The sequence below is a fragment of the Piliocolobus tephrosceles genome, chromosome 17 (genome assembly GCF_002776525.5).
Source record: "Piliocolobus tephrosceles isolate RC106 chromosome 17, ASM277652v3, whole genome shotgun sequence".
NCBI lineage: Eukaryota > Metazoa > Chordata > Mammalia > Primates > Cercopithecidae > Piliocolobus > Piliocolobus tephrosceles.
In genome coordinates this window covers 49826009-49853236 of record NC_045450.1, presented here as the reverse complement: position 1 = coordinate 49853236, position 27228 = coordinate 49826009, and the positions used below count along the sequence as shown (strand labels likewise).

The window sequence follows — 27228 nt, the reverse complement described above, 5'->3', positions numbered from 1 at the left end:
GGGCGTGCCTATCAGAGGGTCTGGGTTATTGTGGGGCAATTTTGGAGACTGGCTGCAGCATGTAACATGGTTGACAAGAAGGGTCCTTCCTCATTTGTTATGCATTGTGTGAACTGCTGCATGTAGCATTTCTTCCATGACCCCCTGTGCCTCCGGGAATAACTCCAGTGTTACTCTGTCCTGACATTTGGATAAATAGCACACAAGAGGACAGCTTTATTGTTCATCTTGCTACAGTCACCAAAACCAGGCTCTGTGAAAAATTTTTAGTAGATCTAAGATCCATTCACAACCCTTCACTGAAAATGGCTTTTGTTTGCTTGTCTGTTGTTTTGGAGAAGGCTTTGTGTAGGATTATTAGATGGAAGCGGTATCAGACAAGGAAAGAAATTTGGAAAGAAATGAAGTCAAGTCAAAGAAATAAGCTGTTTAAGCCCCTAATTCAGGCTGAGTTGATCCTAGAAGGTAGAAGCCTAGAGATGAAGGACATTCAAGAACTCCTTTATGCTGTTGTGTTAGGGAAGCTATGCCAGCTGGCACCTTTCTTGGTTCAGTGCCTCAGTTTTTAAAGATGACAGCTGTTTAGACACTCCATATTCTTTTCTTTATTCACTCAACAAATATGCATTGAACAGATGCTCTGGGCTAGGAAATGTGTTAGACATTTTGGGAGATATGAAGATGAATCAGACCAGAATCCAAGCAGAACACAGCCCCCACACAGAAAGTCTAAAATGTGGTGTTGTGGGTGGGGGAAATGCAATCTTGAAAAGAGTTGCAACCCTGTCAGCCCAATGCTCTGGTCTGCTGGAGTGGGGATAGCATCTTCTATTACCACCACCGCTATTGCTACTCTTTGTCTTTGAGCCTGTTGTTCACGAGGATCTGTCAACACCAGAACAGTGCTTCTCACTTTAGGAAGGAAGACACTGCTTTGGCTTTGGAACATAGGTTCTATCAGAAATGGGCTCCAAGTCTTCATACCTTCCCCCACCAGCTTGTTCTTCGTGCAAGAGCAAATGTATATGAATTACATGGCATGTTATAAAAAGTTGTGTGTAGAATTGCTTTATCATTGTCATCATAGTACCAAATGCATGTATGGTTAATCACACTATCCAATGGTATTTATAAATCCATGATAAGTTTTTCCCACTTTTCACATAATTTTAGTAATTGGTTTATCTCTCTCTTTGCACACCTGGATTGTCATCTTCTAAGAGAAAAGTCTGTCATATGCAACTGTGTATAATATTGTATCACTTTGCCAGTTCATGCCACCACTAGGTTACTAATGATCCTTTCACTTTTTGCAGAAATCACTGTGTTTTCGGTTCAGCGGCCCTGTGACATTCCTTCCTGTTGTCCTTTGTTGAGTGACCAATCAGATGGGTGGAGTGTGTTACAGAAATTGGCAGCAAGTATCCAATGGGTGAAGAAGGTAAGCTGAACTAACACTACTGAACAATTCATATGTTACTATGTATGTCAAGATGGAAATTATGTCTGTCTCTCAAATGTGGCTTGATTTGGAACTTCACTAAAGCCGAAAGTAGAATCTGAGAGGGAGAGAAAGGCCTACTTTTTTCAGTTGTGAGGAATGTGATTATTCAGTGTTGATGTTATTGGATTCTCTTTATTGAACACCTATTATGTGCTAGTAGTAGTAAGATCTGGAGGAGAAAGAAGGAACTAAAGGGATTATAATTATTTAGCAAAGACTCGGCTAAACAGGCCAACTGAGATGATTGCCATGTTGCTTTTTTCTCCTTTTCTTTTGAAAATAAGTCTTAAAATGGGAACAAAGTAGCTTATATCCCACAAGGAAATGAGATTGCTAGGAGGCTGAACCTTTTAGACTTCAAATGACAGGGCCCTCGATCATGAGCCAGGAGGCCTGGTTTCTACTCCCAGATCCAGCTCTGTCATTCACTGTCTGGGCTATGAGATAAATGAGCCATTTACTGGGCTGCCAGGGTGGCTGGACCTAGGATTTCTAACAGTTCTTACATTTTAGGATTCTGTGAATCCATTTACCTTCTCCATCTGCTCAGTGATAACTGGAGCAATATTCATAGGAGACATCTAAATATCCAGATAGAAATTTAAGAATTAATCCTACCAGCGTGACTTTCCACTCTTGGGGAATCTAGACCTCCTTATCCAAGTGCCTGTGACTCATCTCCATGTGGATGTCCAGTGGTTCCTTAAACACGTATGTTAAATCCAGGTTTTTCCTGGGCCCCACATTCCTGTAATAGTATCAAAATTCGCCCAGAATAGAAACACGGGCAGAATACTTTAAGCCTCTCAACCCCTCACCCCCAATAGCAGTTAATTCCTCTTGATTCCTATTCATTCTATTCTTTGTCTATCTCTGAAGTAGTTTTGTTTCTCTCTATCCCTATTGCCACTGTTCAAATGCAAGTCAAACTCTTTTTCTCCAATGTTATTGAAATTGTCACCTAATAAGTCTTTTTGCCTCCAGGGTTATTTCTCCCTCATCAGCTACAGTGTGATCCATGATCTATATATATCCTGAACAATGTTCTTAAATCCACACATTATGTTACTTTCCCACTTATTCCCTTTCGATGATAGAAATAAGCTTTTCTTAACAAGTTTCTAGGATCCTTTAATGAGAAGGGCCACTGTTTTGCTGTCCAGATTCATCTCTCAGCTGCTATTCCCTCTGCACCTTGCTTGTATTATATACATCCACTCTGGGACCTCCTCACGGGGCACAGCCATTATTTCCCCAAAACCTCATAATCTCTCTCACCTCATAAGCACTCTTAACACATTTTATATCTTAGCTTGGACTTCACTATCACTAAGGAGCTATTTCTAATAGGCTAAGATTACCTAGACGATACTTTAGCAGCCAGGGATTACGCCATTTACAGTGATTTCTACATTGGACTGTAATTGTCTATTTAGTTGTCTGTCTTACCAGCTAGACCTGGAGATTTTTGAGGACAGGACTTATTTGGGACCACTGTGCTCCCAGTTGCAAGTACTGTATCTGGGGCAAAGTATGCACTTAGTAAGTATTTATTAAGCAAATGAATAGGGGCCCTCGGTATATTTTTAATTAAATGTGAGGAAGGTGGACTACGGTGACTACTCAGAGAAAAGTCATAATAACACATAATAACAGCAGCTAACAGGTTTTGCATTCTTACTATATGTCAGGTTCCTAAGGATGTTGAAGGTATGACTCTGCTTAATCCTTCCAAAAGCCTTATGTGGTAGGTATTATTAATGTCAAACGTTTTATAAATGAGAAAACTCAATCCTGAAGAATGTATTAGTCTGTTTTCACACTGCCATAAAGAACTTCCCTGAGACGGGTGATTTATAAATGAAAGTGGTTTAATTGACTCACAGTTCTGCATGGCTGGGGAGGCCTTAGGAAACTTAGAATCATGGCGGAAGGAGAGGTAAGCATCTTCTTCACAAGGTGGCAGAAGAGAGAAGAGAAGCACGTGTGAAGGGAGGAGAGCTCCTTATAAAACTGTCAGATCTTGTGAGAACTCACTCAGTATCACAAGAACAGCACGGGGGAAACTGCCTCATGATCCAATCACCTCCTTCCCTCCACACTTGGGAATTACAGGTTCCTCCTGTGACACATGGAAATTACAAACTGAGATGAGATTTGGGTGGGGGCACAGAGCCAAAGCATATCAGGGAAGATAAATAACTTGCCTATGACCATAATGCTGTAACTTTTATCCTTGGAATTTGTATTTATGGGAAGTCTAACTTTAGCTAGAGTTTGTGTCTTTTACCACTCTCCTTGTCTGCCTTTCTCCTGAATGAATCTCCCATATTATGGGCCAAAACCATTATCTCCACATAAGGCCAGGGGCTTTTCTTGCAGCCCACACAAGCTGTTGTTAAATAGATGGTAGTCCTCTGTGACAGGGAACTATACATTTCTGATAATTTCTCAGGTATTTTATACTCTTGTGTTAATGTGGGCCTGTTTTGGGAAAAAATTTCAATGTGAGGAGTCCCCACCTCTTTCTCTCATGGTCTGGTCAATATCTGTTAAGGGAATAAACCAATGAATGAGAACGCTTATCCTAGAGGCAAAATGGCACTCCCCTGCAAACGCACCAGAATGATTTGGAAATTGTATAACTGACTCCTCTGGCATTTGCTTATTTTGCACTCATTTGCTCCAAAGCCTGGCTCAGCAGAGGACGTGCCTCCCTCCTGTGGGTATGTCTGTGAATGACGATCATCTCATTTCTGCTGAGACAAATGGGCCTCATTTCATCGGCTCTTTGAATTCCTCAAGAAGATGTGCAAGTGACATTTTCTATTTTTCTAGATAATAGGGGCAATTAGAATGAGGTATCCATGAATCAGAGTCAGAAGGTAAATAGAAAGTACTTGAATTTAATTTCATGTCTAGGAAATCTGTTAGTTTTTTTTTTTTAACCTGGAAATTAAGAATGATCTATTTTGAAGAGTTCTGCAAAGCTTTTATTCCAAAGAGAGGAAGGCGAATTACTCCAATGCTGGTGGCATGAAACCTTTATAAAACAAAACAAAACATAAAACAGCAGGAATGCAACTGGAACAATCCTTTGATTTTTCAGGATAAGCTTCTTCTTGATGGAAAAGAATTCTGTGCCTGGTGGAGGAAAGGACTTGTTCTTGATCGCACTGTAAGGATTTTGAAGAACAAAACTAACCAATGACTTTAGCTGAGACTCAGATTCTTGATTCCCAATCAGGTCAAGATGCCAGGTTTTCTTAAACAGGCACCTATGACATGCCACAAACGCAGGCAGAGATGAAAGGGCACTTCCTCTTTCCTCAAGGAGTTTACAGTCGGGTAACTGCATATGGCAGTCAAAATCCAAGTGGGAAGGAAAGACGGAGAGAGACTTCAAACAAATGTGGCATGGGTTCACAGGATCGACACTCTAGTTAACTTACAGTGAAATCCACTGGAGCTTGAGCTTCCATTTCTAGCACACGTGTCTTAAGAACCTTCTCGGAGCAGAGGAGGAATTATCCGGGCAGCTACAGGATAAGGCTTCTAAGCCCTGTGACCTTGCTGGGTTTTCAGTAGAGCACAGGGGCCTAGAAATTAACATCTTGGAGAAGTGGAAGAGATTTGCCCTTTGCTCAAGAGAAGTGTACACACATTGGCATCCTGCTGAGTAATAACCAGCAGGAATTGCTGGTCTCAGGTCACCCAATTATCTTTCATTTGCATAAGAATGAATCCCAGAAAGCTGCTTGGGGCAACTCACCTGTGCTGCAGAACGCACAGGGCTCTGCTTTGTCCCTGACAGCTTGAAGTGTTAGCAATCTGCTTCCTAACCCCCTGTGCTGCTGGTTCTGTCTGTGAATGCATATTTCCTATTTTGGGATGTAGGCCACTGTGGAGAAGGAGGCCAAGTATCTGTCTCTATCTGGTGTCATCAGAATCATAAACAGACACTTAGTTTACTTGTTGCCTACACATTGCAGCTCTTCAATGTGTACAGTGTGGCTGTCATCACCACAATCAACTAATGATTACATGAAGCCCTTTTATGGTAGGCCACCTGAACATCCAGTCCCTGCACAAAATCATTACTAAAGGAAAAACCTCAACCAAAGTTGTGGTTCTTTGATCTTGCTTTATTTAGCTAGTGATGGGCAAAGGGGTCAATGACTTTGAATTTTCTGAGCATGCCCTTGTACCAGACACTGTGCTATGTGCTTTACATTTATTATCTTGTTTGACGTCACCAAGACTTTGGCTGCTATGTGCAGGGGTCATTGTTCTTTCATAGATGAGGATACTGAGGTTTAGAGAGGTTAAAGAATTTGTTGAGGACCCCTGATGAGCAAGGGGTAGAGACAGGGTCTCCACTCTAAGCACAGCAGTGTAGTGCCTCCTATTGATCAATGTCTCTTCCAATTCTTTTGTACCTTGACTTACAGTCTTAACCAAGCTGGGATGGGAGGGAGTTAGAGGGCAATTACTATTACAGTTATTTGGGTATGGCAATGTCCTAAATCTCTACTTGAGTTTTTTTTTTTTCAGTGATAGATTCGGGGATACATGTACATGTTTGTTGTATGGGTATTTTGCATAATGGTGAGGTTTGGGCTTCTAGTACACCCATCACCAAATTAATGAACATTATATCCAATAAGTAATTTTTGAACCCTCCTCCTCTCTTTTTGGAGTCCCCAGTGTCTATTATTGCCATCTTTATATCTGTTTAGTTCCCACTCATAACTAAGGATATGTAGTATTTGATTTTGTGTTTATGAGTTTTTTCACTTAGGATAATAGCCTCCAGCTTCATCTGTGTTGCTGCAAAAGATATGGTTTCATTCTTTTTTTATGACTGTGTAGTATTCTTTGTGGCTGTGTAGTATTTCATAATATACTATACAGCCATAAAAAAGAACATAGTGTATGTGTATATATGTGTGTGTATGTATATTCTACATATATGTGTGTGTATACAGAGAATGTATGTGTGCATAGATATACATATATACACACATAATACATACATATGTCTATATATACAGATATACACATATATACACACACATATATGTGTATATATACACATGCATAGGTACTCTCTATACATACATATATATGTGGAATATAGATACACACACATGTATACACACATGCATTCTTTATGTGTATATATGTATATATACACACATATGTGCGTATATGTATATATTATACACACATATGTGCGTATATGTATATATGTATATATACACGCATATATGTATATATACACATACACATATGTATATACACACAGACTTAAACACACATATATACCACATTTTATGCACACGTATATGTATATATACACACACACATACATATCACATTTTACACACACATATATGTATATATACACACACACATATATACATATATATATACACACATACATACACCACATTTTCTTCATCCTGTCATTTTCTGATGGGCACTGAGGTTGATTCCATGACTTTGCTATTGTGAATATGTTGTAATAGATGCATGAGTGCAGGTCCTTTTTTGATATAATGATTTCTTTTCCCTTAAGTAGATACCCAGTAGTGGGATTGCTGGGCTGAAAGGTAGCTCTATTTTCAATTCTTTGCGAAATCTCCACACTGTTTTCATGGAGGTTGTATTAATCTGCATTCATACTAACAGTGTATACGCATTTCCCCTTTCTTCACATTCTAGTCTCCGCTTGAGTTTTAAAGGAGACTTAGCTGGTTCTAGCTAATGCAGCAGGATGCGACTGAATATATCCAGTGAGTGAGGGGCAAAATGGCAAGAGGAGAAAAGACTCTGGATGTGTTCACTCATCAGTCATCTTGAGAACCATCCCTATGTTAGGCCTTGGACTAGGTGCTGGTGATACAATAATAAATCATGTGTAGCAATACAACAATGAAACTGTACTGTTGCTTCCAAAGAACCCCTCTTCTTGTGATGGAGCCAGGCTGGCAAACAAATAATCATGGTACAGAGTTCCTTTTAGACAGCTCCCTGGATCTGTGAGAACACAGAGGGGCTGACTTCACTGGACGAAATCAGGCGGAGCTTCAGTGATGAGGTGACCTCTGGGTTTAGACTTGATCATGAGTAGGAATTTATCTGGAGAAGACCAGGAAGGATTTTCCAGGCAAAGGGAACAGTACAGCAGTTGTTATGTCAGTATTTGCCATTACTAGGTAGGATGTCTCATGACATATTTGTTTTTATTTTTATGTATCCTTAGATGGATACATTTAAACAGTTAAGATGGTTAAAATAGATAAAGATGGTCAAAATTTATAAGATAAGGCCGGGCCTGGTGGCTCATGCCTGTAATCCCATCACTTAGGGAGGCCAAGACAGGCGGATCACAAGGTCAAGAGATCAAGACAATCCTGGCCAACATGGTGAAATCCCATCTCTACTAAAAATATAAAAATTGCTGAGCATGGTGGTGCACACCTGTAGTCCCAGCTACTTGGGAGGCTGGGGCAGAAGAATCTCTTGAACCCAGGAGGCGAAAGTTCCAGTGAACTGAGATATAGCACCACTGCACTCCAGCCTCGTGACAGAGCAAGACTCCATCTCTAAATAAATAAATAAATAAACAAATAAATAAAAGGTGAAAAAGAGTCTACAGAGAATTAAGTCTTCTTCAATTCCTATACTCTAGGCCTTCAATTTCATTCCCTGGAAGCCACTATTGTCAGTTTTCTGTGTGACTTCCAGACAGTTTCTGGGCAGTTACAAACACACACATCCATATAGCTACTTCCTCCCACATTTGTATACATAGATCACACCCAGCTGTAAACACTGTTTAATACCTTGATTTATTTATTTTATTTTATTTATTTTTTTGAGACAGAGTCTCACTTTGTCACCCAGGTTGGAGTGCAGTGGTGTAATCTTGGCTCACTGTAACTTCTATCTCTGAGGTTCAAGTGATTTTCATGCCTCAGCCTCCAGAGTAACTGGGACTATAGGCTTGTGCCACCACAGCTGGTTAATTTTCTGTATTGTTAGTAGAGATGGGGTTTTGCTACATCGACCAGGCTGGTCTTGAGCTGCTGGCCTCAAGTGATCTGCCAGCCTCGCCTCCCAAAGTGCTGGAATTACAAGCCTGAGTCATTGTGCCCAGCCACCTTGATTTTAAAAGGAAAAATTTATTAAGTTTTTCCCTTTGTTTTGCTTGCACTCATTTGATATAAAACCTTTTTAATTTTAAGTTTTAAAACTATCCAAACCTACAGAAAAGTTGCCCAAATAACACAGTAAATTCGTATGAACACTTCATCTGGAGACACTGAATTTTAAAAAATCATTTTGCCATGTTCTATGCAATGATTTTATGGATTTAATCCCTAATCAAGGTATAGCTTGGATGTCAGTTACCTGGAGACCGGAATGCAGTTCCTCTCCCCAGCACTGATTTAGTGAGATAACGTAAGATGTTCTCGAAATCGATATTATGTTCCTCTCATTGTCAGTTTCGCTGAGATGCCCACAAGCAGCAAATCCACCCCCAGGATGGGGATCCATCCCTAGAATGGAGATGCCCCTCTTTGGGCCACTTGATCTTTGGGAAATGATTTTCTCTGCCTCCTCAAGTGCTCAGCAAGTGCTTCTTGGGTAGGCGAGCGTGCTCTCTGCACTTGCTTTCCGGGCCCTGTGGTCCAGGATGGTAACAGGCAATCCAGTTGAAATCTAATCACTTCCCTTCCGACAACCAGCCATATAGACAGCATTATCTCTTCTGTTCAGCTTGTCAGAGTCAACACGGCATCTCAAAGGCTGGTGTAGGATTCTCTCCTTTGAAAGATGAAAGCGCCTGAGCATTGCTCAGGTTACCTGTGCATTTCCTCCCTGCTTTACATGGCAAGGGATAGTCTGTACTCAAAGTGAGAGGGACTTTGAACAGCATGACAAGCAGGAAGTAACTTAATAAGGCAGTGTCTTATGATTTTGTAGTCATGTGCCCTAGGCTTAAGAGGATTGTTTTCTGGTATTCATTCATTCATTCATTCACTAACTCATCAAATAATTCCTGAAAGCCTCCTTGGTACTCTTTTATGCTCTAGGCCAAGATATGTGCATGTTCCTTGTAGACTGGGTCCCTAGGATCTACTGGGTGACAGACAAATAGACAGTCTCAGTCAAAGAAAGCAATTGAACGTGAGGGTGGTGGTGTGGAATCTCCAAGGAATTACTTCTTGGCCATTTGTTAATTAATTCATACATTAAACACACATTTACTGAGCCTGCCTATACTCTCTGGCCCTACGTGATTCTTGAGCCACAGAATTACCATTTCCTTTCCTGGCTACTAACCCAAATTATCCTGTGTGCAGTGGGGGACTCAGAGCTCAAGGCAATTAAAGAAATCAGGGAAGTAAAGGGAACGAGCCATACTAAAATCTGCCACCAATTACATGTGTCTGCTGAGGATCTAGAAGACTGTAGCCAGACACCTGGCAGATGCTACCATTTGGAAGCTTTAGAAAATTTGTGGCGAGGCTAGTGAGTTTATCTTTTCTAGGGGTTCTTTTACAATTTAAGCACCATTCCAAAAGCTGTTAGGCTGCCATAGCAACAGTTCATATATATATACATACACACACACACACACACACATACACACACTTTTGAAGGAAACACATTTTTAAAAACTTGGTCACATTCTTGCAAGGGTTCGTGAGAAGATACCTCTGTAAATGAATGTCTAGCAAGTTTCCTGAAGTATCACATTTCTGTCTATAACATACTATTTTGGACCTCTTAACACTCCCAACCACTTTTCAGAATTTCCACTTGAAAGATGGACCTAGGAGGATGGTGATTCATTGCCCTGAACCATTTACATCATTCTTTGGGCAAGGAAAGGAGAAGCCTCTGTGTAGTTTCATCTAGCCACTGGTTTCTGCCGGAGCACACGTCCCTGCCATGCCAGCCCCGACACAGTGTGGAATGGAACCGGTGCCCACACAAGGCCCCACTAGGGTGGCTGGAGCTCAGACTCATGGGAGCATGTCCGGCTCTATTCTCTCTTCCGCAGTCCTTCTCCACTGAGCCGCAGCATTATTTCTCTAAATCCAAATTGTATCAAGTTGCTTCAGTATAAAACCCAAGCTTCAGAAGCTTGCAGTCCCTCTCAGAATAAATTGCTAAGTCCTTTGCCTGGATTTGAAGACTCACTTGATCCAGGCCCCACTCCCAGAAGCCTCCCTTCCCCTCCCTCCCATTTAACTCTGTCCATATTGTGCTGCTGGTAGCCCTGAACGCCTTGAACGCATTGTGATGTTTGACACCTTGACTCCCTTGCACACGTTTTTCTTGTCTGCCCCCATTTGCCCGAGTGTGCAGAGAAGCATCTTCTCCTCCAGCAGGGGCTCCTAGCCCCTGTGATATAGTTTGTCACTTTTTACTTCTGTGTAGAGCATGCCTTGATTCCTCAGTGTCTGTCACTTCCATGGGTCCTGGGTACATGTATCTTCATGAGCTCCCTTTTCCATTAAAAAAATTAAAAATTACAGTTTATGACCATTTTGGTTTAAAGAGGAATATAGCGTTCTACCCTAAAAGGTCATTGTTTTCTTCTGATTTTAAAAGAAATTAAAACATTGCTGTGCATCCTCTCAAAGTGTTGTGGGCACTGTGCCTACTGTTCTTAATGGAGCAGCCACACTGATGTTCCTGGGTTACCACATTGCCAATTAGTTGTCTTCAAGTTTGTTAAATCCTTGAGAATAGAGTTTGACTGTGTAATACCATGCCATCTATTGCAGTGTGTGGAGTGCATACTCATGCGTGGTGAACGGGCTTTCACAGGAATGAGAGCATGGTCTCCATTCACCTGCCTTCCACTGCTGAGAGCTTTGGCAGACACTCCCTCTTAGGCTAATGCTCCTCATCCATTTTCAAAAGGGACAAGCTCTTCCCCTCCCTTTTTCTGCACAGCCCTTTAAACTGCACAGAGGTTCCTTGTGCATTATCCACTTTGATTTCTTGAGATGGACATTAGCTACCCCATTCCACAGAAGAATAAAATGAGGCCCAAAGAGGTCAAGCAGAGCCTAGAAAACAGAGTTGTCCCCTGCCCAGAGTCACACGTAATATGTGGCAGAGCCAGGATCCTACTCCTCCCCTCCCTCCAAGACCAATGCCAATGTTCTATCAAACCACAGGACAAGAAACCTAAATTAAGGCAGAGATCACTTCATTCCCTTTACTATTTTGGAAGCATCAAGAACTGTAAGAAACAGGAAATCCCAACATGGGTAGAATTGCTTCTGCACTGAACACTGCAATGCACCACCCAGTTCCCCAGTTCACTGAAGGTTTGGTGGTCTCAGCTACTGGGAATGCTCTTGGCAGATGACCTCACTTGCAGCTTTCAACTCAGCCAAAGTCATGCTCTTTCCCAGGGCAACTCACATTGGAGGGCTGATCAGTAAAAGGCTGGCCATCTCAGCTTTCTTGGGGTTATTTTGAAGGACGATCCTTAGCCCAGATGACCTTAGCCCACCCAGATGCAGGGTGGTCTGAGGCTGTTGCTGGGCTGCAGCACACATCCTCTCTTTATGTCTGCTTCTGCTTCCCCTCCCTTTTCTTCTCTAAGTGTTATTCCAAAGGGTACCCTCTAGTAAACATCCCCACGCTAAACTCCATCTCAGAGTCAGTATCCCAGATGATCCAACCTATGACAAACTTTATTTTGCAACAAGCCTTCCTGTGTCTGTGCATGAATACACAAGATTCAGTTGTTCCTCCATTGTTTTCACTGAATGCTTATTCATGGGATGCTAAATACTGTGCTAGGTACCAAGATACTGTGGTGAACAAGACAGAAAAGGACCTGTGGTTACAGGGAACTTATATTACTTCTATCTGATGGCAGATATTAATCCTATTTCTGAACTAAAATTATGCATCTTTCAGAGCATTCTGGTCACCTCAGCATTTACATGGAGTAGCAAGAGAAGCCTCCCATCACCTGAGCCCTGCTGATTGCTTTGCAGAGTAAACATTGCTTCCAGGAAATCAGTAGCAGTGTCTGAAAGGCTTTCCCACCCTATTAGAGGAGGACCCAGAGTGAAGTTGAGGCTACAAGGAACTTGGGATAGACAGGAGAACAGGGGCTGGAATGTCTGTCCACAATAGATTTGGAGAGAGAGGATTCAGGTACAGATGAGAAAGCCAGTGGGAATCATTGTCAGGATCAGAAGTTGAATGAAAAATATCAGACAGAGGGGAGACAGGTCAAGATTTGATTTGTAGCAGGTTGGAAAAAGGTCCAAGGGAGGAGTGAAGTGGGAGTTTTCTTGCAATTCTCTACAGTTCTTATTTTAAACTATTTCTTGACATCCTGTTTTAACTGGAATAAAATCCAGACCCAAATTTTGCTACCAGTGCTTTCCTTGAGACAGTCGCTCCCTACCTCTCTCTTTGCCCATCCGCTCAGCTGCATTGGACAATTGCTGCCCCTTGAGCAGACCCAGCCCTTTCTAACCCCAGGTCTTGGAAGTCTCCTCACACCCCTGGCACTTTCTCATCTTTTAGGATTCAGCTTAAATGCCCCCTTTTGAGAGGCCTTTCCTGACTTCACAACCTCTGAAGCTATATCCTCCACCCACCCTGCAGTCATTGGACACTTCCTCATTCAGTCTAATTCTTCACAGCAGCAATCACAATTAGCAAATATCATGTCGATTTCATTTCATGGCTGATTTTTATATTTTCTGTTTTCCCCATGAGATTCTAAGCCCCGTGAAGTTTAGAGAGTTGCTTAGCCATATCCACCCCTATGTCCTGGATGCCAAGGGCAGTGCCATGCATACTAGTAGCACTCTGTAAACATTTCTTGAATTAATGACCAAACCAATATGACTACGCCAATAACCAATTATTAAGCATTTCCCTAATGAGTTGACAGGAATACAATGGTTGGTATGTTTGGGACAGAAGCCTGGAGCCTGGGCTCCTCCACACTGCTGGGATGAGCAGAATCTTCAGATATCTCTCTCTCTGAGTTCCTCCTGGACCATCACTCAGATTCGAGGGGCGTCATTGCCTGGAGCACTCCACTCTGGGGAAGCCAACAGCTGCATAATGGTTTCCCTGTCCATGCCTTAACATGGGCCTTTTGGGACTGCGCCGGCTTGCCTGACTCATCTCCCAGCAGGAAAGGCCGTGCATCTGTAATACTCTGGAAAATTGCAGCTGACATGTAGCTCGGTACCCAAAGTGGTTTCACTCAAACAAACGCAGAGAATAAAAGCCATGTGCTTAAAATGCTTGAGTAGATATCAATCAGAAGAACGTTCCAATAATCCATGTTTATGAAACCTGTTAGTATGAATTTTTGAAATAGCACTTACTCCACTTTATTCTTGACAAATGGTGTTTGTAGCCATTGAGATATTTTATTTCAATTATGTGTGGATGTTGTAGGGAAAAGGTTTCTGACAGTATCAAGGCATAAGACATTTTTTATTGTGCTTTTATCACCATTCCCGTTGCTAAACTCGACTGGACAGTTCATTAAGATGAAAAATTAACAGCACATACTATGGAGAGAATGATCATGTTCCATGATTATTCTTCACAGCTTGTGGAGGCATCAGAATTCAGAGTAGCAGACAGATGACAAACATGCTGGTCTTTGGAAGAGGTGGTGATTGGCCAATCAGTTGGTACCCATGTGTATTCCTACTTGTATGTTCAGCCGTGAGCTGAGATACTGGAGGAGAAAGAAAATGTGGAAAACATGGTTGTTGCTTTCCAAGAACATACCATCTATTTGGGAAGGCCAGGAAGAAGTCAGGTGTCAATCCAGGAACTGCAACAGGTTAGACAATTGCCCAGCACTTTGGTTCTGACTGTAAGTTAGAGAGAAAACTCACTGTGGACTTTAGAGAAGAGTTCTTAGACCTTGAAGAATAGCAGGATATTGATTAATAAAATATGTTCTAAAAATAGTAGCTGCTGATGGCTATGAGGTTGCTTTTTGGGAGTGATTAAAATGTTCTGAAATTAGATGTTGGTGATACATGCACAACTTTACAACATACCAACAAACACTGTGCACTTTAAAAGGCTTATTACACTTTCTACGCATGCAACAAAACATCATATGTGGCCAATAAATATGTAACATATTATACGTCAATAAAAAGCATGGTCTTTATGATACATGAATTATATATTAGTAAGTCATTATTTTCAAGTACTCTACAAACTCAACACTGCTAAATTACAGTGAATTTTATTACAGGTGAGAAAATTATAATTCATTAGAATAGACACATCGATGAGGCCGAGTGACATTAATTGAGGACTTGCTTTGTATGGCAAGGAAGAAGGTGCTTGCCGATTCTATGGATGAAAAAACCAAGAGTCAAATCAGTTCATGCTTTGCCTAAGAAGCCACAGAGGTGGGAAATAATCGGGCTGGACTTCATCTCTTTCACATCCAGATGCTTCCCACCCCATTCTTCTGGTGCCCAAAAAAGACAGATCCTAAGATGTTGTAAGAACCTGAGTGGCAACATGATAAAGTGATGTGTCTCTGCGAGTATTTTAAAGTTTGTGGAATGTCCTCACTTCTTTTCTCTCACCTGTTCTTAGACCATCCCTGTGAGATAGGATCAGAGGCAGGTGTGCGGTGGGAAACAAGGGAATGGAGTGAAAGGAGACCAAGTCTGTTTTTGCAGGCTGCATAAAGAATGCTGTATTTGTTTCCCAAGTGTCCAAGGTGTTTTCTCTGTGCCTTCATCTCTATTTTGGGCTCTTTCTCTACCTAGACTTTGATATGCATCCTATTTCCCCAAGGCAAGAGGAATTTCCGAGTGAAACGATAGAGATATGGGATCCACGGATATTTAGAAGCAAGGCTTAGAATTAGATGTCCTGTATATTACATATAGAAGTAAGTGCTGTTTCTTTTCTCCTTTGTGGAAGGAGTAGATACACATTTCTATTGTAAGTCACATGTTTAGATTAAAGGCACTTAACGCATTATCTCCCCTGCAGAGATAATGAGAGAGCTTTTGATGTCATTCTCAGCTTACTGGTGTAAATAATGGGTCAAATTCTCGTCCTGTTGGACAGGATGGAAATCCGACTCAGGATTTGTAAATACTGCTGCATGTGATTTATTTTCACAAGACATTTTCTTCCCTAGCAGACAGTGGGATAGCAGCGTCCCGGGAAACAGCCCGTGGAGGAGTCACGATGCATTAACCTAAGCAGTGAGATCAAAACAAAAGCTCTGTTTGTGATCCCCCTGCCAGAGCCCCAATCTCCGCAGTCCCCACTGTGTGACTGCATTCGAGAAGCCTAGATAAAATTAGATCCTCCCAGAGTAAAAAGGAACTGGGGGACTTAGGAAATGGAAGTCTTTCTCAAGCAGCGGATGTCTTCTTTCCCCATTTCTTTGGAGTTTTGTTAGCGTTAAAGAAATTAAAAGAACAATTCTTTTTTTATTAAAAAAAAAAAAAAGAATGAACACTTCTTGAAATACGTCCCTGCCAGTTTTGGAGTGCGTTTGCTTTCTCCCCTCATCAGAGGGCTTGGATTCAGCCTGACACAGGGGTGGGGGGTCTGGCTTCTCATCTTTTATCTACCTCCTGCTGGACAAGTGATTGTTCTGTGTTTCTATTTGCTTGTTTGTCACAAGTGGTTGGTGACTTCCAGATCCCTCCCCAGCCCCAGGCTCCTCTTGGGTTTCTTCTCTCAGGTCTTGGCACTCTTGTCTCCTCAGGGAAGTGGAACAGCCTGAGTCCCTGTTGCTGGGATGTGGATGATCCCAAGGGCTGAGTAAACAGTTCAGAAGCAGGTGTCTCTGATGGAGGCTACTCTAGCAGGGTTGTTAGGGGAGAGAGGAGGGTGGTTATTACAATCATCCAATAAGCAATGCCTACACCAGAAGGATTTTGTGTTAATGGAGGAATGTTTTACTTCTAATGCACTGAAACCAATGACTGTCACATAGGAAGGCTCCCTAAACAGGAGTCAGGGTGATGGGGATGGCAAGGTGCAAATCTACACAGTTCCAAATATCCAGGTGTTTCTGCACTTAGGACTGTGTAGACAGAGGTTCACAGTGACTGATGGAGTCCAGGTCACAAGGTCACAGCTAGAATTGTACAGCATGTGCTGGAGGGCCATCTGCCTAACGCTCTGCCTCTGCAATGAGAGAGAAGGGGTGGTGGGAATTTTGTCTCCATTTTTCAGTGCAAAAACAAAGGCTGAAAGATCGAATTATTTTCTTGCTGCCACACAGCTGGTAAGTGGTATCAGAAGATGGAAGTTGAACTAAAACTTCAAATCCAAAGTGAGCTTCTTAGATCTCTCAGGGGGCTCTTCCTCTGCCTGAGCTATCGGGTTTCCTCTCTCATGTGATGTTGCCCAGAGCAGGCTGCAGTGATGTGGTGTGGTCTGCCCCCTTGAATGTCTCCACTCTGTCTTACTCAATGACAGAAACCTTAGGCTAGAGTATATATTTACTTTCAGTGCTTCCTTTTTCATCCAAAGTTTTTGCACAAAACATCTCCATCTGCCCTGCCATCTTCTTTCTGCCTTTTGTCTTCTCATCTCAAAACTTCTTCTTTTCTGAGTTATTTCAGGCAGAGAGTCAAGTGGTGGATGTTTGCAAACAGACTGGGACCTAAGTATCCGAATGATTTCTTGCCTTCAAAGTGTATCTCCCACTGGGAGCTGGACTCTAATTACCTATGATACCACCTTGGCTAATAATATCTCTAGAACTCTTTTGTTGGGGCGGGGGGCAGTCTGCATTTTGAATCATTTTAGAAATGGCAATAGGTCTGTCTTAGGAGAACATATGAAGCTTCCAAAATGACATCCTGCAGGCAGGATGGCTGCAGAATGGGAGAAGAACATGGCCCTTTACATGGGTTGTGGTGAGCAGTGACTTATGATCCTAATAGGGTAGTGGGGTCTGCATTTCTTTTGTGACTTCAAAGCTGTCTCCATCAGGACATTTCAATGCCTGGGTTCTGGCGTTTGCACAAAGTCAACCTCTTTAATTGCAACCATGGTCTCTATGGAAGAGAAACACGGCAGGCACCTTCCTATTAATATAAGCAGGTACAGTACCAGATCCATTACCTCTAGAGTCTTGAGCAGAATAAAGCCAAGCCTTTGAATCAAGCCATAGGGAGAATCAAGAGGCTCTGGGGTAAAGCAGGAAATAAAAATGAAGATAGTTAAAGAGGCTACACTAATCATGCCGTCCACCTTAAAGTCAAATTGTTAAAATGAAACCTCTAAGATCATCACAGTAGTCATATGACCTTGAGTGAGCTATTTAGCCTCTTAGAGCTTCAATTTCTTCACCTATAAGATGGGAATAATATAAGTGAAAACCCACAGGGCTGTGTGCAAATTAATAAAAGAAAGCATGTAGAGTGCTTAGCATAGGGTTCAGCATGAAATAAGCCTCTGCTAATTATAAGCCACTATCCTCATCGGCTGCTATTAGTGAGCTGGGACTACCTGGACAAGAAGCCCTGAGCAGACAGAAAGCCAAATTGGGGCTGACTTTGGACCTGTTCACTCTCACGTGGAAACTGTATTTTTCCTGAGGGAACAGATTTTCTTTCTTGAGGCAGCCTCAGTCCAACTCTCAGATAGCAGCCTTCATCTTCACTCGGATCTCTGAAAACTAAAGACTAGGTATGACTTATGCTTTCATTCTTCGTCAATAAAATGAGGATAATAATAACCCTTACTTTTGTTGGCTGATGTGTAAAATGAGCTAATGTTCATGAAAGCCCTTTGTAAATTATAAAGTGCTATAAAGTATGAATTATTATTGTGATTGCTCTACTCCAGGTATTCCATAAACAATGTGGGAAATTGAGAACACACACTCCTGGCATTCAAAAAGCATTTATGCCTTTTTAAGTATATAGCTATAAACTGTCAGCAGATGGGTTTGATAACGCAGTCTTCAATCAGATTCAAATGTTAGCAAGCGCCCATTAAGAGTGACTTTCTAGCAGGGGCACTGCTGTGGGTGCCAGCAGGCAGCCGGGCACAATGGTTGGCTGTGACAGGCTGTACTTCCGCTGGGCTTGAATACCAGCTGCTCATGTGCTTTGCAACTTACTTTGAGCTGAATTACCAAAGGTCTCCTGAACCTCACTTCCCTCATCTGTAAGATAAAGGTAATAATACCTACCCGACTGAGTTGCTGTGAAGAGTAGATAAGATAATTATCACCAAGCCCTGGGCCCACTCCCTAATGCAAGGGATTAGGAAGCCATCATTGTAGCACCCTGGATGCTCTGATTGACAGTGGTTCCTTCTTTTGCCTTGAGCCTCTCACTGAAACAAGTCGGGGTTCCTTCTCTCGCTGGGTTCCCAGCAGCCTTGCAAGGTCACTGCCAGTGCAGCTCCCCAGCCCTGCCTCCCAGCACCTCATGAGCCCTGCTGATCTTCAGCCCTCTCGGTCAGTTCCAACATAACTAGGTCTTTGCAGATTTCAAAGCCTCCTCCTGATAAAACTCGAGGATCGAGGAGGACGTGAGGAAATGAGGAGATGGGATGGAGCAGAAGGCCATTTGTGAAAGCCAGTGTGAACAGCCTGAATTCCTGGCCATGTCCCTCAGATGCTGAGGGGCCTATCTGGACCCCAAGGACCCTGTATTACCAGCCAATCTCATGTGGGCAGTCCAGATACAGCCACATGTACCCTGTTATAGTGACTAACCAGAGGAATGTAAAAGTGACTCCAATGCCATTAAGCTTTAGGGTGTGGGGCTCTCTAATGCTGATAGTATTTTTTGAGCATTTACTACCTGCTGTACATAGTGTTCGGCACTTCAACAAGAAATATCTGATTTAACCCTTCCAACAGCCTAAGGAGAAATGTACTCTACTATTACCCACAGTTCTGAAATGAGACCACATGATTAGGAAGTACAGAGGTCGACTGTGAACCTAGTGCTCATGACTGCAGCATTACTTACCTGGGTACAAATGGCCTGTGGCCAGGATAACAGAGGTCGCTGGCATCCTGGCCATGGGTTGTTCTTCCATCTAGCTTAGTCCACTGTATCCGTGTTAGTTTTCAGGTGTTTCCATTGAAACAAAGTTCCACAAATTGATGGCTTAAGCAGCAGGCATTTATGGTCTCACAGTTCTGGAGGCTACAAGTTCAAAATCAAAGTGCTGGCAGAGTTAGTTCTTTCTGAGTGCTCTGAGGGACAATCTGTTGCACGCCTTCCTCCTCACTTCCGGTAACTCAGGCTTCCTTGGCCTCCTCCTTGTGTCTACATTTCCTGTTTTTGTAAAGATATCAGCCACATAGACTTAGGACCCATCCTAATGACTGCATCTTAACTTGGTCATCTGCACAGACCCTGATTCCAAATAATGTCAGATTTGCTGAAACTAGGGGTTAGGGCTTCAACATCTTTTTAGGAGACACAATTCAACCCATAATACTGTTCCATAATACCACCCATAAACACATTTCTAGGATTTACCCATTTCCTGGAATGTATCCAAGTGTAAGTGTCTTTCTCACGTAAGTATTCATTGAATACTGCTTAAGTGCTTCATACCATGGCACCACCTGGAGATAAGAAAATGAACAAAGCACCTATGATCCCCATCTTCATGGATTAATGACATACTCTTGGAAGATTTCAAGTCCATAGACCCTCGCAGTGCTGGCGCTAAGCTTTTTTATTTATTTTGTTTTATTTTAGAGATGGAGTCTTACTCTGTTGCCCAGGCTGGAGTGCTGTGGCACGATCTGGGCTCACTGCAACCTCCACCTCCTGGTTTCAAGCGGTTCTCCTGCCTCAGCCTCCCAAGTCGCTGGGACTACAGGCGCACACCACCAGGCCCAGCTAATTTTTGTATTTTTAGTAGAGATGGGGTTTTACCATATTGGCCAGGATGGTCTCTATCTCCTGACCTCGTATCCACTCATCTCGGCCTCCGAAAGTGCTGGGATTACAGGCATGAGCCACCGCACCCGACCACTGGTGCTAAACTTTTATCATTAATTTTAAATGGCTCATCTAAGGGGGAAAATGAATGTAGCTTCATCGTTCTGAATAAATCTAAAGAGAGGATAACCAGGAGATGAGTATTAATATTTGATTAACTTTATTTGCATGTGCACAGCTCCATTTGCAAACTGGTTTGTGATTTCTCAAAATCTGTGTGTGTGTGTGTGTGTGTGTGTGTGTGTGTTTTCCTAGTTTACTGGTGGGGTGTCATCGCAGGCCTTCTAGACCAAGCCCTGCAAGCAGGATGATGTTAACCAGGGTGTATCACTTATTAGATGGAAGAACGATTAGCCTGTGCTCTGTTTAATTAAGCTTCACTTAATGGGCAAACGTTTCCTTTAACAGGCTTGCTGTCACCTCGTCAGTTATTTAAGGCAGTTCATTTCACAGCAGGGGCCAAAAAGAGAGAAAGGAAAAATTTATCATTTGCTCAAACTTGATTGATCTGAGGAAAAGTGTGGCTGTCTAGAAGGTGCCTAATTGCTGCTGTGATCCTGTGCTTATTCTCTATTTTGTCCCAGGCTTCTTATTGAAATGCTAATCAGGATTAGGTCTCACCTCTTGATGAATGATTTTGTAAAATCTTGATATTTCTCATCTCAGCTAGGAATGTCTGTATGCAAGTATAATGCCACTGCAACTGAATGGGAAGATAACTAATGCCCTTAATTTCTCAAAGAGGGCTGTGATTTGGTACATACAGTACAAATCAGGGGAAATCAGAATGAAATTAGTTTCCTTTTTTTGCAAAGGCACTACCTCTGTTATATCATGAGTCGTTTTTCTTTGGCTGTTTTTGCTGCAGATTTAGGGAACGCTTGGCACGTGTATTTGGGTTTCTTTCTTATGGCTGAGGTCAAATTTAGGTTATATCATTTTGTTTGATGCTAGAACTTGGGCTTAAGTTCTCTGATTCTCTCTCTCTCTCCTCTTTTTTTTCGCTCTCATTCTGTCACCTAGGCTGGAGTATAGTGGCGCAATGTCGGCTCACTGCAACCTTTGCTTCCTGGGCTCAAGTGATCCTCTCACTTCAGTCTCCTGAGTAGCTGAACTACAGGCATGCACCTGCATGCCTAGATTTCTTTTCTTTCTTTCTTTCTTTCTTTCTTTTTTTTTTTTTTTTTTTTTTTGTAGACATAGAGTTTCTCCATGTTGCCTAGGCTGGTCTCAAACTCCTGGGTTCAAGCAATCTAACTGTCTTGGCCTCCCAGAGTGCTGGGATTACAGGCATGAACCACTGTGCCACTCCGATTCTTTTGTTTGCCAGTTTAGGAATTATCCCTGCCTCACAAGACTTTAAAGATTCAGTATCATTCATGCTTCTAACTCAAGGTCTAACGTTGCAGGTTTGCAATATAATATTTTCCTTTGCCTTTATTCCATCGCCTCCCCCATCGATTCACTCTCGGTGATGGTACAGAGTTATTTTTCCTTCTCCCACAGCAATCACACATCCTTGTCAATCTGAGTCTTAGACTCTCTGCTTCTTCCATGTCCTAAGGGTTTGACACATCCAGATGGAAACTGAATAAGTAAAGCAGACATTCATTTATTTTGACCAAGGGACAGACACCAAAATTATGGACATTTGGCTATTTTTTCATGGTTAATTGACTCGCAACTGACTTTCCATCTTTGCATGCTTCAGCACAGGCATGAATCTCAGCATTTTCTTCATTTGCAGTGGCCAAATAATGAAACATATTATAATTATGGTTATCATTTCTTTGTTATTCATGTGTGTATGTGATCCACCACCTGCTTATATTTTCCGCATCACCCCTTTTCTCTTTCCTGAGTAAGCTGTGTGTTTTCACAGTTCCAAAATCCTGTGGTTACCTGAACATAGGATCTTATTTCGTGTCTTAAATATTTGGTGCTGCTGTTCCCTATGCCTGGATTGCTGTTCCTCACCTTGAATATTTGACTTATGTGTATACTACAAGACTAAATTCCTACCTACTGGCTTATCCACTAAGTCTTCCCCAACCAACTGCCTCATACCCTGGTTTATGTGACTCTGCTGAATTAGCCCCTTAAGTCCCCCATCAAAAAACTTTTCACATTTTACTTATGTTCATCTGTTTTCTGGGCTACTTCCCACCAAGCCAACAACACCATTAGGCTATCAGTGACCTGAGGACCATAACAACATTTGTTTGCTATTGCCTCTGCTTGATACACCACCGAACTCCTGCCCGTGTTCTAGGTATGTTTGGTGAATGCATTTCTATTATTTTTTGGTACATGAGAACAATTATCTATGAGTGCTGCATTCTGAAAAGACCTTGAAAGTTACCCACTAATCCAGTGTGGTACATGCTCCTAATATAAATTATCCTGACTCCAGGACGTGGGTATTAGTTGTTTTCTGAGAACTGTATCAACTCAGAGGATGAAAGAGAACATTATTCCTAATTCCTCAATCAATTAGCACCATAGTTAATCCTTTCATCCTTAGGCCTTTTACATTGTAGGTCACCTGTCAATATTGAAGGGCCTGTTCTACCTTCTCCTGGGGAAACGAAAGATCCCTCCTTGGGTTTTACTGATCTCAGTTACATTGATGTTAAAACTTCTCAAACTAGCCAGGTATAGTGGCTCATGCCTCTAATTCCAGCACTTTGGGAGGCTGAAGAGGGCAGATTATCTGAGCTCAGGAGTTTGAGAACAGCCTGTGCAACATGGAGAAACTACTAAAAATACAAAAATTAGTCAGGCTCAGTGGCACCCTCCTGTAGTCCCAGATACTCAGGAGGCTGAGGCAGGAGAATCACTTGAGCCTTTGGGTGCAGAGGTTGCAGTGAGCTAAGATGGCCCCACTCCACTCCAGCCTTGAAGACAGAGGGAGATCCTGTCTGAAATAAATAAATAAATTAATTAATTAATTAATTCTCAAACTGCCCACAGTTTCCCAAGTGTGATCTCTTCTGCCCAACAATGTTGCTTTTGTGAGGACTATGCATGGGCACTCTGAGTTCACAGGAAGATAGTTAAAAAGAAAATGATTATAGAATTGGAACTAAAAATAACATGGTACTTGAAGATTGACTTGCAAAGTCCAGTTCATTGTTTTGACAGATACATTTCAAGTAGAGTTGCCAGACAAAATATAGGAATTTGAGTTAAATTAGAATTTTAGATGAGCAGCAAATAATTGTTTTAATATAAGTATGTCTCCCAAACGGTATGGGATATACTTATACTCAAAGCTATTGCTGTTTGTTTGAATCTAAATTTAATTGGGGGGTCCTGTAATTCCATTTTCTAAATCTAGCTCCCCTAGTTCCCACACAAGTTAATTTCTTGCACATTATGATATAAGATGCTTGATACCATAGATATGGTAGAGTTTGTAACATTATCGAAGCTGCCTGAGTCCTAAACTTGTATCCATTCCTAAGGTCTTATGATCAGGATAAAAGATTTTCTACTTCAACACAAAGTGCCTTTTGAAAATTTGTAGTGATTATTTCCAGAAATCTGTCCCATCCTAGCATTGCCAGAGTTGGTTTATCATGAGACATAACTCAAGAGAAATAAGCCATATTGAGATCATTTTTATCAAGGGTACTCGTGACATAGGCAATTTGACATGTCACGAGCCTGACTCCAGTGTCAGGTGAGTTCCCAGTGAGGCCAGGTTCTCTCTGAAAAATGCTGTAAGTTTGTGTTGTGTAGGACATTGGAAAGGTAATAAAAGAAACTCTACTTCAAATAACCAAAGCTGCACAATAGAATAAGGACAAGCACTTTACTCTAATGCTATTCATTCAGGCAGTATAAACAACGTCCAGTGTTCTCCCATAAAAACTTCCGTTTTCTGTGCTCATTAAGGAACTGATTCAACATTCTTTAGCAAGTTATAAATGAAAGAACTGCCACTATTCTTCTGTAAACTGAATTTCTCCTCCTCATCCTGCTTTTCTTGTTCCAGAGTTGCTTCACTGGGGGGAAAACATCATATCTTTGTATCAAGATCTTTATTATTCTTGGCAGAAAAAAAAATTTCATTTTATCTCTCTCATCTGTCTGCTCAAAGTTCTGTCTCAGAGCCAAGGTTTTAATTTGTAATTATTTGAAAGAGACTTTTCTTCTTTAAATACGTTCAACAAGACGTCTACGTAGTAGTTTCTTTTTTTTAGTGGCCCTGCGAACATTTCTTCTGGCTTTTGGTTTGGATACTGCTGGTGTTTCAGTTTGAGTTTTCTCTAAGTGACATCTCCATCCTCTCCTCATGTCAAAAAGCCAATATTCTGCTTACTTTATGGTAATAGTACTTTTTAATTAGGATCCTGTGTAATGCTTAAATCTTTTCTTCTCAGAAGGAAGATTTTTTTAAAAAGCGTTTTTCTTCTTTAAAAACGTTTATTTTATTGTGATTAGAATATGTAACATGAGATCTACCTTCTTGGTATAGTTTAAGTGTACAGTGCAGCATTGTTTACTATAGGTGCAATGTTGTACAGCAGATCTCTAGAACATATCCATCTTGTTTAACTGAAAGTATGCCTGCTGGTTCATAAATAATGAACTCCCTATTTCCCCCTGCCCCTAGGCCTTGGCAACCACCCTTCCACCCTTTTGCTTTTATGAATTTGAGTACTTTAAATACCTCATGTAAATGGAATCATGCAGTACTCGTCTGTCTGTGACTGGTTCATTTCACTCGGCATAATGCCCTCCAGGTTCATCCATGTAGTGGGATATTCTGCAGGAAGATGTTAATGGTCACCCAAGCATGGAGGGTTGGGCATCTGTGGAAGGGGGTTGCGCAAGCTCATGAAATATTGAAAAGAAAGGTATTATGTATCAGTAGCAGGTTCAGTTTATTCCGTGTAGTGTAAAGTAGGATTTAGCAGCATCTTATAAGCACTCAACCATAGGACAGGCTGGGATATCTCAGCTGCGGAGTAAGGGAAGAGAGGGAAGATGAGGCATAGGTGTGTGTGCATGTATCTCTTGTGTGTGTGTGTTGGAGGGGAGCGGGCATGTATAGCTAGAACAACTCTAAGCTAGATCTGTTAATGTCCCAGGGTCCTTGATCTGTGTCAGTCCAAAGAATATCCATCTGGGGATGATACATAAGTGCCACCAGGGATACATAGAAACAGGCGGTAGGCAGCAACATTTACTCTCTCTTCTGCCCAGACAGGACCCAAGCAGGAGGTTAAAATGCCAAAGGCAGGGGCAGACACCAGGAAGAAAAACCTGCTGTGCCTTAGGTGGAACTTCAAAGCCCCAAGCAATCAAACTGGGCATTTCAGCAGAGCAGCGGTCGGTCATGGTGCGGCCCAGACAGTGGGTTTCCCAAGAAACAAGGCATAAATGTGTGATATGGAAAGCATTGCCACAGAGGAGGGATGAGGCTGTTCTTTCCATTTCTTCCCTTTAAAAATCTACACATATTCTTCATGATGTAGGTGTTTTCTTCCTTCTTTGTGAAGTGCCCTTGCAATCCTGAATATATCCTGACCTATTTTAATTTACGATTGTACTATTCATTTTAGTGAGCTGACTTGCTGTGGAGCTGTTATTTTCTCTATGTGTATATTTGTTAAAACAGGTGTCCTTCAAATGCAAGTCCCTTCCCCGTGGGTGCTGTGTGAGCTAGATTAGATTGCTAAGGTTTAAAACCTAAAGGCATACAAAAATCTCTAGGCATGGAAAAGATGGAGAATGAAAATTTAGACCTTGGGGTTGCTGAGAGTCCAAGCCAAAGTCATGGTTGTATTGAGAAGCAAGAACAGCCTCTGAACCAGAAGATTAAGCTATGTTTCTGTGGTTTCATGGGCAGCCACCCTGGAGATACAAGGGTAAGCCTTTCCGTCATGGACATCTTACCAGAAAGGCACTAAGTCCTTGTTGCCCAAGTTTATGGTTTACAGTAACTCTGCTATATTGTTACCTCTTCATCTGCTCGTTAGTTGATCAGGGCAGCTGTGGTTCAAAGGGACTTTCCTTTACAAAGTAATGCTGGAGAGCACTTACTTTCTGCCCAACCAATGGTGCATGAGTTGCACATTTAACCTGCTAGTAAATCTCCTTGGAGAAGATGCAATTGGTCAATGATATATAAGATCCCTGAGAGCAAAGGCCAACCCCATCTCCAGCTGCATATGCTTCTCTTAGGGAGATGTTATTTGGGCCTGTGGAGACATCCAGCTGGGCTTTGTCACAATGGTGCTCTAAAAATGGAGCCAAGTTTTGCATTATTTGGTTTGTTTATGTATGTGCTTTCATAAAAAACAAGGTTAGTGTCACTTCTTTAACATTTGCTGTCCAGAACAGAATTGTCCCTCCTTTACGGTGTGAGTGCTGAAGTGGCCAGTGGTGTGAGCAGTAGCCAAGTAATGACTGCTCTTTCTATCAGGGAATGACTCTGGGCCTGGACTTAATGCTCTTGGGTGAAATACTGATAGAAACATGGCACTTGCCTCTACAACCACACAACTCCTCTTTCCATGGGCACCATAGCAATCCCTTTGACAATGATTAGCTTATGAGATCTTACAGAGCTATCTCCTGTTGAGCTGGCTTCATTTGTTAGAAGATATTTATCATCTGGCTGCCTTCCTACAGTCCCCTGCAGGGCTTGCATTTTATTACTCATTAGCACCTTCTTTGGAGACTTAGGTAGGGAAGGATGTA

General features: G+C 41.9%; 1 protein-coding gene across 2 annotated transcripts in view; it reads left to right on the top strand.

The window, feature by feature from the left end:
- The window catches only part of CDH11 (cadherin 11), a 177337-nt gene that overhangs the window by 66395 nt on the left and 83714 nt on the right, over positions 1-27228 (top strand). For both annotated transcript variants that reach the window (XM_023210092.2, XM_023210091.2), the window contains exon 2: positions 1317-1441. The gene's annotated coding sequence lies outside the window, so the exon portion shown is untranslated. The remainder of the gene's footprint in view (positions 1-1316; positions 1442-27228) is intronic.